Source organism: Furipterus horrens, unplaced genomic scaffold (assembly GCF_987537825.1).
Source record: "Furipterus horrens unplaced genomic scaffold, mFurHor1.1.pri manual_scaffold_6, whole genome shotgun sequence".
Taxonomy (NCBI): domain Eukaryota; kingdom Metazoa; phylum Chordata; class Mammalia; order Chiroptera; family Furipteridae; genus Furipterus; species Furipterus horrens.
In genome coordinates, this window is record NW_028327176.1 from 68,506,496 (window position 1) to 68,528,395 (window position 21,900).

Here is a 21,900-nt window from a genome sequence, read left to right on the forward strand (position 1 = left end):
CATTTCTAAATTTCATAGATAGAAATATAGAAATAGAAAAAGCATAGCCCTTAAACACAACATCTTTCTTATTTGACTTGTTTTCTAGATATATCCACTATTCTGGCTCTCCTCCCTTTTATAGTCATGAGGTTTGACATCTGTCCTTTAAAATGTAGTTGCCAGAGCTTAAGCAACTTCAGACACTGAAATTCAAAGTAAACTGGGACTTGAAATCTTTCTATTTATCTATACTGTTTGGTCTATTTTTGTAATCTCCAGACAAATTAGTTTCATGGAGGTAGAAATTTCATATCATTTCTACCATTAAATTTGTAATAAAAAACTAGGAGAACTATTTTTCTTCCATACAAATTATTGCTAAAACTGATGTATAAAAGGGTGGGGGGACCCCCCAAAAAACCCCAGAATTTATTTATAAAAATTTGTGTATTTATTTCTTACATGTTTAAACTTACTCACCTTCATAATACTATCCATTTGATGCAATACAGCTATCAAGACACTTTTCCCACTGCTCCAAACAGTTTTTGAATTCATCAATGTTGATGCCTTTTAATACTTCTGCCATTTTTTGTTTCATCTCTTCCACATCAGCACAATGTTTCCCTTTCAGGATTTTTTTAAATCCGGGGAACAAAAGATAAGTCACTAAGGGAAATATTGGTCAAAAAATGCTGAACACTCAGCATAGTATGGGCCGGTGTGCTCATAAATCACCCATCATGAAAAGGGCAAATACATTGAGTCTTCAAAAAAAATTAACTGAAACCAAATGCAGCCTCTCAGAACACCACCAGCTGGTACACATTGATACAGATGGGTTCCTAGGATACTCACCTACTGAGAGAAGCATGCACTACAAGGGGTCTACCTGGGGGAAGAAAATTCCATTTTTGGGGGGAGATCACTGCTCATACACTGGAGTTTGGGTGTAATTAAAAGAAGAATGTGGAAAGCATGGTGTAAATGAACTAATGTCAAACCCAGAAATTTAGATGGGTAATAATAAAATTCTGCATTAGTTAAGAGACATAAATGGAATTCCTTTCACCAGATTCCCCTCTCAAAGGAGGAAGCCAAGTGTCTTTTAAGTGAAGTGATGATCCACTTAAGGAAGAGACAGAAGATGGAGGGGGAGTTTGTGCATGATGAGAAAAGAAATGCCTGGCTTAAATAGTAGAGTGGCATGTCTTTAAAAAAAAGGAAGGTAAACAAGACAGAGATGGAAATTTTAGGGAACATAGGTGTCAGCTGTAGTTCTTTTTTTGTTGTTGCCTTTTTACTTATTTATTGTTTTTCTATTACAGTTGTCCCACTTTTTTCCCTATTGCTTTCCCCTCACCCCTTCTCCCACAGTCAATTCCCCACCCCCATTGTCCATGTCCATGGGTCATTTATACTAGTTCCTTGAGTAAACTCTTCTCCTTCTTACCCTCCTTCTCTCCTTTCCCCCTCCCCCTCCCTCACTGTTAGTCTGCTCCTTGTTTACATGCCTCTGGTTCAATTTTGCTTGTTTGTTTGTGTTGTACATTAGTTTCCTGCATTAGGTAATATCATATGGCATTTGTCTTTCACTGTCTTGCTTATTTTGCTAAGCATAATTGTCTCTAGTTCCATCCATGTTGTTGGAAATGGCAGGAGTTCCTTCTTTCTTTCTGCTGCATAGTACTCCATTGTGTAAATACCACAGCTTTTTGATCCACTCATCCACTGATGGACATTTAGGCTATTTCCAGCACTTGACTATTGTAAATACTGCTACTATAAACATAGGGGTGCATAGGTTCTTTTGAATTGATGTTTCAGGATTCTTTGGGTATAATGCTAGCAATGGAATTGCTGGATCAAAAGGCAGTTTCATTTTTAGTTTTTCTGAGGAAATTCCATACTGCTTTCCATAGTGGCTGCACCAGTCTGCATTCCCACCAACAGTGCACTAGGGTTCCCGTTTCTCCGCATCCTCGCCAGCACTTGTTGTTTGTTTGTATCCCATTGTGGTTTTGATTTGTATCTCTCTGATGGCTAGTGATGTTGAGCATTCTTTCATTTGCCTATGGACCCTCTATATGTCCTCTTTGGGGAAGTGTCTGTTCAGGTGCTCTGCCCATTTTTTAATTGGGTTGTCTGTCTTCTTGGTGTTGAGACATGGAAGTTCTTTATATATTTTGGAGATCAATCCCTTGTCTGAGCTATCATTGGCAAATATGTTTTCTCATATGCTTGGTTCCCTTTTCATCTTGCTGATATTTTCTTCTGCTGAGGAGAAACTCTTTAGTTTGATGTAGTCCCATTTGCTTATTCTTTCCTTTATTTCCCTTGCCTTAGGAGATATATCAGTGAAAATGTTGTTACGTGGTATATCTAAAATTTTCCTGCCTATGTTTTCCTCTAGGACTTTTACGGTGTTGTCAGTTGTGGTTCTTATGTTAGGCTAGCCATGATGGGTGATTTGATGCAGCAGACTAGGAAGGAGGTTACTAGTGATAGTTATATTAGCAAGAAGGAAGAAATATGTGGATCAATCAGTTCTAACCATTTTCATGGTTTCCATGGTGATATGCAAATACATTGCACATGAAAATTTGTATATGAAAGTAGGCAGGGATTAAATCAGATTTTCAGATGATATCCTATACTAAGCCATCTAACCTTTCATGAAAAGACTTCACTTGAACCAGACACATCCAGAAATCCTTGTATATAATATTGAGATTTATCATGACACCATTTCGAACTGCAGAAATTAATAATGTCAGTTTTGCATACTACATTAATTTTTATACCACATTTCCTTATCTCATCAAGATGGTGTTGCTACATATGAATGGAGAAATTCAAAATATTAAAGGAAAGCCACCAATCCAAAAGTTACTCTAATATTGGCTTATGAGAACCAGCACTTCACAACCCCTAAAAGCACAACAAACTAGATGGAGTATATTGGCCTACGTGCTTTTGGATAATAGAGTAGCCTAGTTTCTAAACTGGTGTACCCATGAAGAATATATGCTATTGTTAACATCTCCTGCTGCATGTGGGGTAATACTACTGAGATAGTTGAATAATTTATGTTTAAATTAAAGGCAAGAGCAACTTGGTTATTAAAACATAGGGAATATGAGGAGCACTTGAAGTATTGGAGGGAACACTTTGTAATCTGTACGAATGTCTATCTGCTGTGCTGTACAACTGTAACAAATATTTTTTAAAAGTGTTGAATAAAAAGAAAAAAATATATGTAACAACAGTGTTGCATTTGGCTGGGGAAAAAAAGACACTGGAGGTGTCTGGGAGCTGTTCTCTTTGTCCAAATTGGGGAATTTTCAATGTGTCTCTTAAGTGTCTTCTATTTCCATCCTACATGACTGCAGTTATTATTATTCATCTCACGTCTTCAGATGTCTAGTCTCCAGAGTCTTAAATAATGCTGCATAACTACTTTCTTGTCAGATGGCACCAAAACTCATTCTTTAACAAAAGGAGAATAAACTGCTTCTGCTCTGCTGAGATCAAAGATTAGAACATTCATCTAAATCTACTTCATAGAACATCTGCTCGTAATAATGTATATGGTGGTGAAGACCTGGAAACTACTAACATATAACCCAATGCTGGCCTCTTCTGTATTTTCAAGGATAATAAGGATCCATAAAGAAGGCTGTAAAGGAAATTTTTTCAGTCTCAGTCATGCATATCTAACTGCCTGTAAAGTCTTCTTCATCTCATCTGGGCCTCACTGAGAGCTATAACCTTCGTTTTGATACTTAAATCACATAATGGCTGTATGTAAAACAGAGTTTACAGTCTGTTTCAAAAGTCAACCAAAGACAAACTCAGAATATTGCCTAGATTGGTATTCTTTTCTTTTTTCTTTTTTCTTTCCCAGTGTTGGTCAAACATGAATGACTTTACCCATAAGGGACATTTGCAAATGTCTGCAGACAGTTTTGATTGTCACACCCTAAGGGGATGAAGTAACATGCATCTAGTGTGTACAGGCCAGAGATATGGCTTAACATCTTAAAATATATAGAACACCCACATACATACACTCACAATGAAAACTATCTAGTTAGTCCAAAAGTCAATGGTGCCACTGTTGAGAAGCCCTAAATTAATTTCTTTTGCATTTCCATTCAGGGAGACCCACAAAACTTGTTCTTAAGTGATACAGCTCTTTTTTTACCCAGTAATCAGTGAACTCGGCTTTGCTTACTCAGTTATGGTGACCTTTGCTTTTTGATTTTACATGAGGCATAAATCAAAGGATATTTGGTATGACATCAGCATTTGTATCAGAACCAATCAGACTATTTGTTTGAATGAGGTGGGAAGATGTTTAACTGCAGTAATCCATTAACTTTTGAAAACAGAGAAGCCAGTAACCCAATTTCATGAACACACATAGTGGGACACAGTGTGAAGTGAGCTTCGGGCTTCTCTTGCTACTAAATGTGGAATCTCTGATGCCCATCAAGGAAGTTTAGGATTGCTCTAATGGCATCCAGGAGAAAGAACTTCTCGGCCCAGTATAATGTCTGTGATATCTGGGGATAAAAGTTCTACTGGCACCATCCAGGCCTTCCTGGGATTTATTTTTGAGACAAAAAAAAAAAAAAAACCTTTTTATCTTTGCCTTTCAAAGATGGTATAAATTTATTCATGCCAGACTAGTTTCACCATTTTTACTTAACTTATCCCTGCTCAATTATAGGTCATAATGATTCCCAAAGGTTTGTTGTTGTTTTGTTTGGGTTGGAATTTTATATTCCTTTTTTCATGCAGCTGGAAGTCTCTGCCCTTTATCTTCCCATATGTTCAATTTCCAGGCTTAAAAACTTCAGCTCAAATACCACAATATTCTCTAATTTCATACTTGGTCATTTCAACTTAAGTGAGATTTTCCTCTTATTAAACTGTTTTACAGTGGCTCTCTACTTCTGAGGAAGGGGCAGGATCAGAGTCACTTGGAAGGGAAGAAGGTTCACATACTACTGTCCTTCTTCACCTCTGACCCTGCTGTCTGACCCTGTGTACTCTGCCACTACCCCAGGTCCTCAATGAAAACCACCCCTCTTTAGAAATGATGGCCTGTAACACTCCTTTGAGAACATGTTGTCTTACATAATTATTCTTTGTATATGTATTTATTATTTCCCAAATAATACTATAAATGTCAGAGACTTTATCCCCTATCCCTTAATAATCACAATCCTGCCTGGTAAAACTATGTTAAAAATACAAGAATATAAAAAAAAATACTTTGTTGAACATCAAAAAGTTACAGATGATGAGTACCAACACACACAAAAATAATGTCCTTGAACATTTTTAGGATAAGATTTACAAACTTACACGTACGTATGCAGTTAAACAGCTTGGCACTTTTAATAAAACAGCTTTATAGCTTGACCCAAGATGAGAATTAAATGTGAAAGAAAACAGTTTAGATTTGATTGCATTAATATTTTATTGGAAGCAGCTAGGCAAATTATATAGCAAGAAATTGAGAGGGAAAGCAAAGAGTGCTGTGGAGAGAAGCACGAAGCAGGGTGTGGGAAAACAGATGCGCGGGAAGAGGCTGAACTTTCTAAAGGACGGTCGTGTTACATCTCATTGAGATAGAGGTATCTGAATAATACTTTAAGGAAGCAGGGATTTGTGCCTTCCATGTCTGCCATTTGAATTTTACCTCTTCCATTCACTTTCTGTGTGATGCTGGGAAAGACGTCTTATTTCTGAGTCTCCATCTGACGATCTATAAAATGGGAGTAGTGGTAGCTCCTCACAAAGTTGTCCCATTTCATAACAATGTATATTAAGTGTTTTGTGCATAAGATTTTTTTTTAAACCAGTACAAATAATGGCTAACATTTATTAGGCAATTTCTCTACCTGCCAGGCCCTCTCCTAGGCATTACATAGGCAGTATCTCATCTTAATCCTTACCATAGTTCAGTGAGGTAGGTAGCATTCTATTCCAAATTTACAGATGAGGCATTTTAGGCTCAGGGATTTGAAATGATCTGTACAGCATCACTAAAAGAGGAAATGGCCTAGCCAGGACATGAAGCTGGGTCTATCTGACTCCCAAATCTACTAAATCTCTTGCCTCACTTACTGGCTGTGTGACCTTCCACAAATCACCCCCTAAGCCTTCAACTCTCACTGTTTAGGAATTTGTCTTCCTATCATATGCCTTGATGAGTATCTTAATTCAATCCAGTTTGGCCCATATCCAGGCTCTGCAGTAGGAAAACACAGATGCCTAAACTAAAACAGGACAAAAAAAAGACTGCACCCTGCCACACTCAACAAATTGATTTCATCTCTAACCCAATTTTGATCAGTGGCAGAGGCTGCCTGGTGCCTTCGACTGGGAAGGATTTTAAGATTACAACTGCTCTGAGCAGGCCACAGTGCCATGATCTCTTAGTAATGTCTGACATGGATGACAGCAAAGGTCACTGTGATGCAAAAGTCACTTCAATTGGTCCCAAATGGAAAATCCAAGTATCCTTGCAAAAGGAACCCGTGCACTTATTTTCTTTTGCTAAGGTAGAGAGCAAGTTAACTTCGTCGAAGCCAGTTACCAACGTCGAGAATGTGAACATGAGCTTAGGAGTCATTCTCTCCATTCTCTAGACATTATTTAGTTCTCAACCTCTATCCATCAATTAAAACATCTTTGGAAAAATGGTACAGAAACAAAAGATAGTTTTCAACTACTTTTGAATTGAACACAGAGGATAAACCAAAGACATCTGCTTGGTCAGAAAGGAATCTGGTTGTCCCTCAGATCACCTAATGAATGGCAGCCTAGGAAAGGCAAAGAAGGTGTTTTTCAAACTGCTGATTAAGGGACCCACGTCCATCTCAACAGGTCCCAAGAGCCTCCTGATTGACCTCACAGCACATCAAGGAGACCATAAAACAACATGCTGACCAGAACGTGCATGGAGGAAGCAGACTCCTTCCTAACAGAGGAGAAGAGGGATTTGTGCAGGAACTTACTAAAAATAACTCCCAGGTACAACAGGCTGCATTACATCAGTCACGTTTTAATTATCATGAATGAAGGCAGCCTGGGACACTGGTAAAGCAAAGTCAAGGAAAAGCAGCAGTCATTTCTATTCAGCATAGGGGTTCAGTGCAAAGGCTTGAGAGCTTCACACAGACCTGGGTCCCATCTGAGGCTGGGCCACACCTTGCTGCATGACCTCGGGCAAGTCATTTCACCTCTCAGAGTCTCAGAGTCCTTACCTAAAAAGTGGAACTACTGACATAGCTTCCCTCAGATCATATATTGTGGTGATGACATAATATAAAGAACACAGAGCACTCACCAGAGTGCCTGCAGCACGGTAAGCCCTCTCCCAATGTGAGTTTGCTTACTGTTTTTAAGATGATGAGAGCATGTTTCTATTTCCTGGGGAGGGTTTATGCAGATACTTACTAAAGTGAGTCAGAATTCCCATATGAAATTGGAGAGAGGCAGTGGGGAAAGCTGCTAGATAAGAAATCTCATGCTGGCTTTGGCAGCACGTACACGAAAATGGGAACAATACAGAGAAGATTAGCATGGCCCCTGCACAAGTCAAGGAACTAGTATGAATGACCCATGGACATGGACAACAGGGTGGGCACTGACTGTGGGGGTGGGATAGGGGGGAGCACGGGGGGGGGAAGTAAAAGAGACAACTGTAATAGAAAAATAAGAAAAAAATCATTATCAAAAAATAAAAATAAAAAATGAAAGAAAGGAAGGAAGAAATGTAGTTCTCAATCTGTACTCACTTGTTATTCAGCTTTGGGAATTTTACCCCACTCCTCTGAGATTCGGTGGGCGCAGAGTCTAAGACAAGTCCCAGCTTTACCTATGTGACTCATCTGGTTTCCTGGTCTGTAAAATGGAGATAATGATAACAAGGTTAAGAAAATAAGCTCTCAAAAATGTGAGCAAGATTCTTAGCTTTTTAAATAATATTTTATATAATCATTATTTTATATTTTAAATTAGAATTCTGAGTGTGTTTAAAATATCTCTCTCTCAGATTTTACCTTGCTTCTTTGCTTCTTGAAGGGGGGAATGAAACCAAGTTGTGGTGCACAATTTGCCGCTGACATGCCACATGTAGGGATGGGAGAATGGCCTAGACATTGGCCACTGTTAGTCTGGGGGAGACCGAGAGCACAGAGAACGCCGATCGAGGCACCAGAGAAAGGAAAGGTTTTTCCAGGGCTGGGGAGTGGGAAGCAGTGATGGAGTGACCCAAGTGATCAGCCATATTATTTCCCTGTGTTATAGGTCCCTTATCTTGTTGATGACCCTTACAATAAAGGATGGCTGCTTTTTTTTTTTTTTTTTTTTTTTTTTTGGTAGCGGGGCAGCCTGTAAAAGTTTGAGAATTAGATTCTTGTTAATAATTGGTATTTAGAAGTGAGTTATTTCGTTCTTGCCAGATGGGGGTATGGGAATGAATGACATGATAAGCATATTTGGAATCCATGTAGATGTTGACCTCTATTCCTTTGGCCCGGACTAGGGCCTGGGGTTAATGCTCTTAATTCTGCTTGCTGAAAGGTTGTACCTGGGGGCAGGGGTCCTGACTCAAGGGTAGTCTCAAGAGTGACGGTGGTGTATCCTGCTCTTGGGCAGGGATGCTTAAGAGAACTGCCATTGATGAACCAGTTAGGCACTGGAGGAGACAGGGAAAGCCCTGTCTATTTGGGGAGGGATGAAGAAAATGATCTACTATATCCAAGCAGCTGTGCCGAGAGTCAAGTGTTCATAGGCAGCAGGAGAGGAAGGAATGATGCCGCATGGAGTGAAAGGGGAGACTTGTGAAGGGATACTTGAGGGCTTTGTAAAAGGAAGGCATGCAGGAACTGAAGGCATGATGGAGATGAATTACTTACAGCCTGGGGACTTCAGAGAGAGGAGACAGAGTGGGAAGAGAAGACCTCAACAGTAGCATAGGGAACAAGATTTAAGGAATAGCCGCTGCAGCGAGAGCTCTTAGGCACGCAGGCCATCCCAGAAAAGGAGAATCTACTTGTTTGGAGAAATAGGCAACCGCCCTGGTCTCAGGTCCGTATCCCGTGCTAAGAGACCAAGGGCATGGCCATCCGGACTGTCGGTATAGAGAAGGAAAAGATTAAGGGGGTTAGGTAGGGCAGTAGCAGGGGCCGGGCCCAGTGCCTCTCTTAAGCGCTGAAATGGAAGGACAAGGGCTTGCGGTCTGTCCAGGGGCTCGTGAAGACTTCCACAGGTGGCCCGAGAGAGGCATTTGGCCGTAAGACCGAAATCGGGAAAACATTCTCGCAAATAGTTGGCCAAACCGAGGACGGAGAAGAGCTCTAGCTTGGACTCGGAGGCTGAGGGGCTGGCCGGAGGAGGGCAATTCCAGCCTCCCGGCAGCGCGCGGCTGTTCTCCAGCGCGGCTGTAAGGCCACGTTTCAGATGCAGCGCCGCGCTCCTCCTGTTTGCTCGGGGAGCGGGGGAGCGGGGGCCCCGGGGCAGGAAGCCAACCAGGAGCTCTTTACCCTCGCCCCACTAGGCCGACGGAGGACTAGGCTGGGGGCGGGGGGTGGTGAATTCAGGAGAGCGGACTAGAGACTGTGCCTGAGTTAGCTCCACTCCTCCCCCCTCTTCCCCTTCCTCCGCCCTTCCCCCCGTCCTCCTGACCCCACTGGTCCTGCGCTCTCTCCCGTAGCCCTCTTCTTTCCCTCATTTTACAGGCATCGGTGGTCCTCTATGTGTCTGCTGATTAAGGAAAAGGTGCAAATTCCTAACATTGGAAGCAAGAAAAAAAAAATCATTTCCTCCTTTGCTCCCCCGCTGTGTGCCTGCCTCTTCCTAGTCGCCCCTCAGGAGCCCAGTACCCCCGTCTGCTTGCGGGCTCAGGCGGCTGAGTCTCCCTTAGGGTGGGCTCCGAGGGCGCCCGGGGCGGGGCAGGCGCCTCCGCCTGCCGCTCACCCGCCGCTCTGACCGCCGCTGCCACCGTTCCACCGCCGCACTTCCAACAACAGCTCCGACCGCCGCCTCTGCCACCGCCGCTTCTGCCATGTGGGCTTCCGGGGCTGCCTCTTTTTACAAACCCCTCAGTTGGAGGCACCAATCCTGAAGAAGTGACAGTTACTAGCTATCAGGCCCCCACACAGACCTGACTCGGGACAACTGAGCTACGTGCGCACCGCGGGGTTAACTCCCAGGAACCAGGAACCACCCAGCACCGTCTCCTTGGCTGCCTGCCGTGTGGTCTGTAAACCTTGAGGGTGAGCCAGGCTCTCCAGGAAGTGCTTGGGTCCCTTGTGGCATTCACGCTGCTGCAGGAACACGCCGACTGGGGCTCCACCGACACCTTCTCCACCAGTGTCTCCGCATGGCATTCTTGATGCTGACTTGGTTCCACTCCTAGCTTCCTTCCTGGCTTTCGGGGCTCAGGCTCGTGTGGCACCCACAGGAGAGGCGTTTTCACAGGCTCAGGACCCCTGAGACAGGAGCCCTGCCAGAAGCTGTCTGGCTGCCACTGCGATGGTGCAGCAGATGGAAAGATGAAGGCGGGTCAGAGGTGTGGCACAGCGAGGGGCAGGTGCACTCTCCACTGGGGATGGCTGTGACGCTCTCAGGAGCTCACAGGCACCAGCCACGGTGACACACAATGACGAAGCTGTCCTTCAGTCCCCCTGTCACAGGCAGGAAACTGAGGTGCCCAGAGGACGTGTAAGTGTCTCGGGGTCCCCAAGCCAGTCAGCAGCAGACTGGTAGCAGAGTGGTACTCTAGCACATGGCCACTGCCCCACTGAGGGGCCCTGTGACTGCCAAGATGAGACTGTCCTCTAGGGGCATCCCGGAACCCCCCCTCCGCTCCTTACGCTCCCAGCTCTGCACCAGGCTACTCACAGGAAGGCGCATCAGGAGACAATTTCAGGATGCCTGGCCCATGAGTTAACCATTTCAAAAGAAGCATTTAAAACTTGGGGGCTTCTAAAACCTTGGACGACATCAGCATTTGGAAGGCTTGGTGTCACAATATGTGATAAAAGAAAAATGACATGAAGACAGATGCGAAGGACGGAAGCCAACAGCTGAGAAGTCTGTAGAGAGAGCACCAAGCTTTCACCTTGAAGCGGGGAGAGGGACACGGAAGTCAGCACCGGCCACGCCACGGCACAGACGGAGCCTGAGGCCCCTGGAGCCACGGGAAAGGCCCATCTGGAGTGGGGATGGGGCTGCAGCAGCCGGGGGACCTTGCATACCCATCCTGCCCATGCGAGAAGGAGCAACTCGAAGCCTTGAGGACCCCCTGCTCCAGCGCAGGCCCCCTACTGAACCTCCAAACCCCGCACCCCGAGAAGCTGCAGACAAGAGGATCCTGTCACCAGGCCCCTCTGCTTGCCTGGCAGGAATGGTAGCCCTTCCCCCTGGTGGCAGTGGTGTTGACTCAGACACCCTGTTCCCCTGACATGCCTCCCTGCTGCCCTAAGGAAGCGTGATCACGTCCTCAGTCCCACATGGGAACACGTGCAGTGACGGGGTCACTTCGGCTGTCCAGGGGCACGGACCGATTTCACAGCCTCATGCGGCCTGGGAACCCAGACAGGCCCTGCTAGTTGCACAGCCAGCCCCGGGCGGTGAGCTTCCTGGGAAAGGCTGGCAGCCAACGCGCCAGCCCGTGCTGCTCAGTGCCCGTGGCTCACGCACGGCCCGGGTGGGCCACCACCACTGTGGGAACGAGCGGGGCGCAGGGCTCCTACAAAACGTGACTTGGGGCACTGACACTGGAAGTTCATCTAGTTTCCATGCCTGAAATGCTACTCTACTTTTGTTTTCCCTTCCAACCATCACAAAAACAAGAATCCTCCTTTGCTCAAGGGGCCGTCTAAGAAGAGCACTGGGCGACAGTGGGCCCATGGGCCCCTGACCAGACTATGCGAGTGACGGCTGAAGGCTCAGCGCATTTGTCTGTCAGGCAGGGGACTGACAGGGTCAGGAAACCAGACATGGGGACAGTGCAGGACAATGTCCTCACCTCACAGTGACTGTCACTGTCACAGTCACTGTCGCCGTCACAGCGACCCAGGAGGCTTCCACAGGTGAGGCCCCAGGGGACACGCATGTGCTCAAGGTCACCTCGGGTCAGCTGAAGACAGGATGGGCAAAGAGGAAGGCGGGTGGCCTGAGATCTGCCCGCGCACCCCCTGGCAGCCATGGACCAGCGTGGCCACACTCACACAGCAGCAAGGACACTGCACAGTGATGTCTGGGCCACTGCGCACAGGAAACTCACCGCGAGTGGAAGCGGCTGACCTGTTTCTTGCAGGAGCCAGTTGACCCAGAGGCGAGCTCAGCTGTCTGGCTGTAAGTCCGTGAAGACGCGCACTTTTCCAAAGTTGCAGAGCGAAGACCATCCATGGCGAGTGCTGTGCTCGTCAGGCCCAGGTGGCCGTCCGGCCACCAATGAACAACCGTCCCTCCCTCGTGAGGAGCAACAGGCCCTCCCTGCTGCTAGTTCATGAATGCTGACTCCTGTAGTAGGAGGTGTCAAGTCGCCCGCAGACAGCGCACACAGTGGGGACACGAGACACACACTGTGACCTGTAAGTTTCTAGTTCATGAAGCCCGTCCTCAAGTGCTGAAGCGCCGGCCTCACCACAGCTGATACTTCTGAGCACCTCAGTCTGTGTGACCTGATAACCAGGCCCCTCCCCCTCCGCTGCCGCACACCGTATCAGACCTCCCAGGGCACAGCGCTGGGACCAGCGGCCGCGTGGCTCTCACCAACAGCGGACATTCAGCAGAACATCTCTGGCCACTTTCCTACAACTCTGGTTTGAATCGTGAAATCTAGAAAGTTCACTACGACTGTGTGCACCTCAAATTCACCACTGAGACGTGATGAAGAAGCTGAGTTACCTTTTCCAGGTCAAAGCCCCAAACGGCTTTCATGGGATCATGGGTTCACATCATTTTCCACATTTGTTCTGTTGCGTCAAAACCACATTCTGCCGTTCATCCAATACTGAACTACATTTACATCAATAAATGGTTATCTCATGTTAGTAACAGGAATGTGAAAATAAATATTACCGTCCCCATTAATTTTATCTGCAGATCCAGGTGGCATGCAAAGAAAGGGGGAGAAGGGGGAGAGAGGGAAAACACTATTAAAATGACAAGTATATCAAAGCATAAGGAAAACAAAAAATTACCCCTCAAGGTCTACTTCCAAAGATAAAAGAAAGGCTGTGACAGTACCGCCTCTCCTTGATTTAAGGCACAGCGCAAGTTCCACGAGTTCTATGCTGTGGATACGTTGTACAAAGTTACACAGCAGCACTGAGAGTCTGTCCGTTTCCAGCTAAGCGAAGTCAATTGCATTGCCTCTCACAATTAAGCGTTAAAATGGCTTCTGCCCCCTCGGGGGGCATTCGGACCCTTTCAGAGAACAACGAAAACACACAGGGATTCGTGTGTGTACTGAACGGTGAGCAGGGGCCAGCCGACGGGCTCCTCCAGTGAGGAGGCGGGCACTAGAAACTGCTCACAAGTTTCCATTTCTACGGACACCGGGCTTGGAGAGACTCCAGGGATGTTACTATGAATCCGTTTCCCTAGAAAACTCTCCAAGGGGCCTGGCCCCCGCTATTCTGCAGTGCCCTGAACAGCTGCCCTGAGCTCAGAAAGTGGACCCCAGCTCATGGGCCACTGCCCTTCATCTGGCCTTCAGGAAGCCCGCTACGCAGACATGGGGCACCTGCCAGCCCTGCGCTACAGCATGACACCCATGAGTGGGACCGGGAAGCTCCTTCTCACCCTGACATGCATCTACACACCAGCCAACAGGCAGACAGAGAGCCTCCTATCAATAGAGCAGCCCAAAGACCTTCATACGACCCCTTGCCCCGGGCCACAGGCAGCACGTGGACAGACGCCCATCCAGGTGCACTCAGCTCAGGGCCCGCTACAAGCACATGGTTAACTGCGTGGCCTGGGCAGTGCGCTTAACCAGAGCCTGCGTGGATGCGAGCGCAGTACCTGTGGCGGGTCCGTGGGCACAGAAGAGCAAAGGGAGGAGGCGCTTAGCTTTCTTAACCTTATGCCGGCCGTGACCGGCTCCTTTCAGAGGAAGGGAAAGAGAAAAACAGAAACATTATTTCAATACAAAAGAAGCCATGTTACAGTTTAAGGCATAGCTATAAAAACACAAAATTGCAATATTTTATTTGACCACTGACACAAAATTTCTTATGATGATTGATTTGGGTTTTAAAAAACAATATTTTAAAATGCAATTTCCTCTTCCAGCAAAGATTAGCATTAGATACAGGAACTTTCAGCAGGGCACAAGGGGAAGTCTTACTGCTCTGCAGAGTCAGCCAGTGAAGGTGCAGATGTCTTTACAAATAACCAGACAAACAATATGAAACAAGACAAAAAACAACGACCAATAAATAATTCCAGACCCTTGCAGACATCTAGCATTCGCCCATAAAGAAAAAATGGCAGAAGAGAGCACAGCAGACACTGATTTGTGCAAGAGCGTTAGGAACACTTTCCTCCAGACTGTGAGCACTGACAGGCTCGCAGCCCACAGAGCGCACGTGAACAAACTCCCCTATGGGGAGCGCAGCAGGAGGAGGACGTCTGGACACCCAGGCTGCAACGCCCGCTGGCCACCAGCACCACGTCTGCGTGGCCGCCCTTGTTCGCATAGCCAAAGCTCATCTGGGTCAACAGTCTCTGTAGGAGGCACCTGCTGGTCCCACAAGACACATCCCAACCCTCAGGAGCTCAGAGCACAGTGCAAAGCAGAAGGAACAGTTTGGCAACAGCAGAAATGTCACAGGGAAGGCAGGCACGTAGCAAACGGGACACGGGTGGTGTGAAATGTGACTGCAGACCCACAGGACCCCTCAAGAACGATCAGGATGGAGGGTGTGGGCCCAGGGAGAGCACAGGTCAGGGTCAGGGTGGCCACAACTCAGGGCCACCGTCAGCGCGTTAGGAGCAGAAATGAGAAGTGAGGCCACTTAAGGCACCATCAGAGCACAAGGAGGTCAGTTCAGGCAGACCACCACTTGTGCTCTGGTCCTCAGTCACACAAGGAAGGCACAGTCCCTGTGACCAGGCCTCTCGGTGCTATTCCTTTCCTCAGACGTTACTGTTTGGTGCTGATGATGTTGAACTTGACCTGAGCCCCCGAGATCTGAGAAAACAGAACTTCTAGCACATCATCCAACCTGGGGTGGCCATGGGAACCTCGGGCCCTCAACAATGTTAAAAACCCATGAATTCCTAAGGAGGCTCAAGAAGAGAAAGCCCCGCAGAACATCACCATCTGTTTCAGGAACTGGTCAGTAAAGGGAGGGGAGAAGGCAGTCTCCCTGGAGGACCCGTTCCTCAGGGTCAGGAGCAGCAGGTGAGGGAATGCGTTCCTCAGAAGTGTCCCAGCTGAATCGCCCACAAAGCTGACGGCCCCGAAGGAAACCTAGGCAGGGAAATCACCAGCTGCTCACCCGTTAGGTGACGTGCTCACAGGAGCTTTATAACGGACATGTCACAGGCTGACCAAATCTACCGATTGGCCTGAACATCACCGAGAGTCAGCCAGGGGCCAAGCGCATCAGCACTATGATGTAGCCTTGGAAACGCCACTGAGTCCGACTCCTCACACTTCTCGTGAAAGAGAATCACTGAGCCTGACTCCTCACATGTCCCGCGATCCTGACCCAAGCTCAGAGGAGACACAGCAATGCGGGGCCTGAGGGAACGTGTCCCGCACATGACAGGAATGCCGTCAGCCAGGCCTAGCATGGGTACACAGCGTGACACAATTTCTTCAACAGGTAGCTTGCAATCAGGGAAAGAAAAAAAAAGGCCTCATGGGCAGATCCAGGAGGACAGGAGAGCGACCAGCCTAGTTCCAGCAGTACTGCTGGTCCGACTCCCAATGGGACAAAACCGGGCGTGGCAATGCATGATCACAGGAATCTGAACACGGGCCACAGAGCTGGTATTAAAAAGTCACTGTCAGTTTTCTTGCAATGTAATATTCTCAAAAGACTCCTTGTGTTTCAGAGATCCTTAGGGATGAAACATGCCTTAAGATGCTTGAAAACCGCCGCCGCCAGGACCACGCACGTGGGAGAGGCAGAGGAGAGTGCAGCTGGCCGGTGCACAGCCGTTGAGCCTGGGGGGCAAGGACGTGGGGGATTGGTATACGATTCTACCCTCTCTGCTTCCGAGTATGTTTGAAATTTCCCAGGAGAAAGTTTAAAACATTAAACATTCAAAAGCATAACAATATGCACATATTCTTGCTTGTAAAAATATCAAATATGTTTTTGCCTTAACTCCTGCAGGCTGACTGTAATAAGTTCTGTAATTATTATGCAGCCACAACAGGCCAAAAACTAGGGGAGGAAGCCTTGAGTTCGAATTCTAGCATTTGTGTTTTCAAAGTTTGAAGCCTTCCTGTAAAATTTTTCTCTGTAAAGAAAATAAATAACAGGGCTTTTTGATGTTAGCAATATTTGTTTTTATATTCAGCAAGGTGATACTTAGGCTTCTTCTGTTTTATTAATACATTTTCAACAATTGCTGAAGTTCATTCCAGCACGGTCCCAACCCAGCCACTCTCTGCCTGGGACCACACCAACACACCCTGCATTACAGGCGCGGCCTCTCAGTTCTACGTTCTGCCTGAGCTCTATCATAAGCACGAGTTTCTTTGGAAAAACACTTAATAATTAGGCTAAAAAAAAAAACCCTACTCTGTCCTCAGAATAGTGTGCCCAAGGAAGCACGCTGCTCTGTCATGTGCTGTTGTACGTCTGCTCGCCTCCCTCGTCTCCACCGGGGAACCTCGTCTCTGCACGTGATCAGCCTCGGCTGTGCCGTCTGACTGGGGACAACTGACAACAGCCTTTCCCTGCAGAGAGACACGCGTGGGCCTGCTGGCTTGCCTCCGGAACGCAAGGACAACGTGTTATTTCCCAGCAGGGACCCGTCGACAGCTGGGTCCAGCGGGTGTCTCCACACCCCGGGCCTACCACCTCCCGGAAAGCGTCAGAACAATTTGCAGGGATCAGCCCACAGGGGAGGTCTGGGAGACCAGTGACTCTCGGTGTCACCGCTGGTTCTGCGTGTCCCTGCCTTGCTCCCATGCCCGCCACCCAGATGCCTGCCTCTCAGTCTCAGCACCAGGCACAGAGGTTTAGGAAAAAACATCAGGGCCGTGGGGGCGGCCCTGCAGCCCCACTGGCTTGTTTCGCTGTCCCCCAGCCCTGGCTCCCCCCGTCAGGAAGTGCTGAGACACGCCTGAAGCCGCAGGACCCAACCCACGTCTGTCCCACACAGCGCATCCGAGAGCATCTTCGCCAAGTGCATCACTCCAAGCACAGACATTTCTCAGAGTGTGTGTGGGGTGTTTGTGCACAATGCAGTGATAATGAGCAATTCCATTGGTACGCTGGAGAACAAAAAGAACCCATCAACCAGGCGAAGGCACAAAACTACATTTCAGGAAAAATTAACTCAAGGCAAACTAATCTAACAGGAATCAGGTTTCTTCTAAGTCACATTGTCAGATACCAGAGCTATTAGGAAGCTATTAGATACTTTAGAAAGGGAACATATATCTGAGAACCGGTTATGTGTGTGTGTATACAGCTACAAGAGTATATCTGTAAGTATGTAGATATAATTACATGTATTTTAAGACATGAAACTTGGGCCCATAGAAGATGCTTTTTCCTTTTCCCCCTCCTTTCCTGTTTCCACATGTTTCAATGAAAAAGACACATATTTTGAAAACATACCAAGAAAAGCACACCACATTCATCATGCCAACAAATAGTTAAGATAATGCTTACACCGGTATCTTAACTATATTTTTAAAAAGCAATATTCTAGCACCATTTTATGTTAATTGTGAAAGACAAAAACCATTCAAAATATGTTTCACATATCACAAACTTCCAAAAAACAAGGAATATACATAGTATATTCTGTTAAATTCTTCCAAATTGCAAAGATAAACTACAATGGCAATTCCAAAAGTAAGACCTTTCCCAGTAGAAGTCATTACCATGACAGTAAGACTGAGCGACAACCTGGCATTCTGCATACCCACGGGAGTCATCTGGAATCATACGTGCGTGCCTCACCTCTGCAGCCTATGGCCCATACATACTCACACCTAGGTAGCGGTAGTAAAATGACGCAGCTGGATGGCCAGAGTGTCTCATTTTTCTAAGCTGTTCAGAAAGCGCCATGGAAGCGCGACAGCAGACGCCCGCCACAAGGACCCGCCCCCACCATGGGGAGCCCCGGTGCCCTTACCTGACATGGAGACCGCGTGTGTCCGCACGCCCTGCTTCTTGCCCTTGGCCGGCCTGCAACAGAGAGGGCACTGCCGTGAGCGCTGTGCTCGGGACCGAACCGCCAATGTTTCCAGGGGAGACCCACATGCACAGGGCGCAGTTTTTATAAAACTGGAGTCTACTGCCTGAACCCTTAACATCACCAGACTGCTTTCCTGTTCTAAAGAGCAGAAATTAAGAGACAACGAAAGGGTCGCTGAACAGCTCCAAGAAAGCATCCTGTGGAAGTGCCTCCACACACAGCAGCAGCGGTCCTGCGGCGGTCACGGCTGCGGCAGACCCTCTCACTCGGCAACGCACTGCCAGGGGTGGCCCAGGGTCACAGAGGACAAAGAGGCACCTGGGACAGCAACGGGCTCCCCAGACACAGCTGGAGATGCCTCGTGGGCTGGCCCTGCTCCACCTGGAGCACAGGAGATGCTGACAGACGGTGTCCCTGTGGGCTAGGCAGGTGAGCAAGACGTGCCTGGCTGCTTGTTGCATGAGACGGCACAGCAACGTCAGTGTTTTACATTGTCATCCACAGATAATAAAACTTTGGCCAAAGGTTTTAGCAACATTTATAAAATGAAAGTATCGTGCAGTTTGAAATTTTGGGGAAACAAATAGAATAGAGGACCCCATAGTCTTTAAATAGCAGTTACTTTGCTCTTGTAATAAAACATAAAACTTCTTCCAGACATGTGAGCATTCACTATAGAAGTACTCAGTAAAAATTCTTCCTAGTACCTAGAATTTAAACTAGGCAATACTGAAATGTAAAACTGTATCATTTTTGAGAAGTAGAAATAGTGCACATTCCACTGCAGAACCTTTATAATGAATGATTGTGAGGGCACAGAACTGAGTTCCTTTACTGAATCTCTACCTCAAACGCCTTTGAATAGCAGTGTAACTGAAGTTGTTTCTGACCAACCACATGTTTCTCTGGCACTGCTGCTCCCTCTGAATGGGAGCTTTATGCACTGCGAAGCCTCAGGGGCCTGTTCGAAGGCCTCGCTGTTTTCTTTTACATTCTGTCCCAGACCCAGGTCCCCACGCCACCACACCTGTCTGCTGTTGTGCGTCACCTGTCCCGCACCTGCCTGGATTTCATCAGGCTCCTGGTTAATAGCCATACCAGTGGTTGCTGCCCTATGACCTAAAATTTGCTTTATTTATCCAGGTTTTCTAGTATCTGTGGCTGATTCCAACCTACAGCCTTCTTCACTCACTTTTTACATCTATATTTATGGCTACTGCATGTCTTAACCCTCAAAGTCACCCCTCAAGGACTTCCCACAGCTGAAGCTACTCCAGACATCTGTTCCTGGCCCCAGAGGGACATCACTGAACACCTCTGACACAGCCTGATGCTGTGAGACAGCTGGTTCCCCCACCCCTCCATACCCCACACAGCTACTGTGTACCTACTGTGTGCAGGTCCCACATAGGCCTAGGACATCACATGGCCCTGGCCTTCAACAAGGCCATGGGGGTATGGATGAGCAAAGAGGAAATCTGGGCGTGGAATAAGCAGTCAAGTAGAGTACGTTACGGGAAAACACAGAGGGACACTCCGGGGATGGGGCAGGGGTTGGTCAGGGGAGATGTCCAGAGGACATGCCGTAGGGCAAGTCCCCAGGTGAGGACAGGGGCTGGAGGGAATGAGAGGTCACTGGGCTCCAGGGTCTGAAGCCAGCGCAGCAGAAGAACAGAGCGGGCAGTGGTGACCCAAGGCCACAGGAGCTTGGCTGGGGAAGGACTGCGCAGGCCCTACCAGCGGGCGTCAGGACACTGGCCCTGACCCTCCTAGCAGCTGTCATTCTGAAACGTGCCAGGAAGAGTGTGCATGTGACCAGGACCCCATCAAAACAAGCTTTCTGGGCAGACAGCCGCTCCTCACACGTCCTCACTACTCAGTGCCGGAGGAACGAAGTGTTTGCCACCTCAGCCAGGACAGAGCTCTCGGGACCCTGCCTGACATCTTCTGGGTGCCCGCCCCCACCTTCTCCATGCGCTAGCTGGCTGCCCCCCCCACCCCCCTCCCACCCCCCGCGTCTCCCCGAGCTGGCTGTGCAGCGCAGCCATGGGAGCGACCACATGAGGAGCCCTTTCTTAAGAGAATCACAAAACCTAGCGTGGCCACAGGGACTCCAGCACAGGAGTTCACTGGGGTAGCCCAGATGGAAGATCAGAGCAGCTAAGATCAGCAGGGGCTGTGGGAAGGGGTGCAGTGGGTGGGTCTGCTGAGCGCAGGGACAGGCTGAAGGGACTGGTGAGGGGCTGGCATGGAGACTGGGGGGGTGGGTCAGAGTGAAGACGAGGCCTGGGTTCCCCTCTTCCTCCCAGGGCCTCCCAGTGAAGAGTCCCTGCAGGTGCCTCTCTCTGAGCCCTCAGTGCATGGCTGGAACCGTCCACTGACCTGAGCCCTAGACTCGGCTGTCGCCTGGGCCCCGGCCGTAGCACACTGAGAAAGAGATGTTACGGAGTAAGTTCTTTAGGCATCACTAATGTTTTTAACTTTATAGATCAACCCAGAGACTATGAAGTGAGTGACAGAAACAAGTGAGCCTACGCTGCTGCTGTAACTCCTACCCTCCTCGCTGTGACACAGCAGAACCTGTCTTCAGGTTCTCACAAAAGCGGCGACGACCGCAGAGTGAGTTTCACAGGCCTCGCCAGGGCCGTCACCACGACGACTCCCGAGTCTCGTCCTGCACGTGACGAAGGGAAACGCATCTTACGTTTCTGAGTGCACCTAACCCTGGGACATGATCTCCTCCTGGAGCGCAGCTCTTGCTCCCTGTGGGGGTGGCAGGCTGACAGCTCAGACAAACGGGCCACACACAGCAGTGACATCGCAGCTTCCAGCTCGAGTAACAAGACAGGCACAAAGCAGCCCTTACTTCAGTGTTGACGGCAAAGCCCGTTCACCTTCTGGGGAAAAAAGGAAAGACAACAGTAAGGACCCCTCTGTTCCCATTGGAAGATTCCACAGGAACAGCCCTTTAGAGGAAGGTATTACACCGTCTGTCTTAGGCTTTGGGGGTCTTATTTTCAGTATCTGTAACAAACATACACTGAGTGCAGGTGAACACCATGTAAAAGGTGCTGCCCGGTCAAAACAAAGTGAGAAGGTGACAAAATGATGAAAGGTGTCTTCCCATGAGGCTCTCAAAGATGAGGCTGTCTTTCGGTCAAAGACAACATCCCTCATGGGAGGTCTGAGGCCCCACGGGGCCCAAGGCCCAGTGGCCCACAGAGTGGTGACCAGAAGGAGCCCAGGCAGAGCAGCCCTCCCCCGGCGGTCGCCCCCTACCATGGCAGGGAGGCTCAGGGCCCTGTCTCTGGTTGGGAAGACCCTCCTCCCCAACCGGGTGGCTGGGAGCATGGGCCCCTGGCTTCACCTCTTCTGTCTCGAGTAATGGGGACAGACTCCTAACTGACCTTGTCCTCTACTCCACCCCTGAGTTACATCACTATTGGAATAACCTCCCCCAAAACCAATTCATCAAGCCTTTCCCCT

General features: G+C 48.0%; 2 long non-coding RNA genes and 1 pseudogene across 3 annotated transcripts; 1 reads left to right on the plus strand and 2 right to left on the minus strand.

The window, feature by feature from the left end:
• Positions 1-6,999: 6,999 nt before the first annotated feature.
• Positions 7,000-12,572, minus strand: LOC150006411 (uncharacterized). Of its 2 annotated transcripts, XR_016511940.1 has the most exons (4): positions 12,296-12,572; positions 10,254-10,524; positions 7,800-7,905; positions 7,000-7,265 (listed from the first exon to the last, which is right to left on the minus strand). It is a non-coding gene; the product is annotated as an uncharacterized LOC150006411 (long non-coding RNA). The 2 variants fall into 2 exon arrangements; XR_016511939.1 differs by lacking the exon at positions 12,296-12,572 and having other exon boundaries at positions 10,254-10,581.
• LOC150006412 (U6 spliceosomal RNA) lies at positions 7,529-7,599 on the plus strand (annotated as a pseudogene).
• Positions 12,573-14,060: 1,488 nt separating the features above from the next.
• LOC150006413 (uncharacterized) lies at positions 14,061-21,108 on the minus strand. Its single transcript, XR_016511941.1, has 3 exons — positions 20,970-21,108; positions 18,352-18,404; positions 14,061-14,124 (listed from the first exon to the last, which is right to left on the minus strand). It is a non-coding gene; the product is annotated as an uncharacterized LOC150006413 (long non-coding RNA).
• Positions 21,109-21,900: the final 792 nt, after the last annotated feature.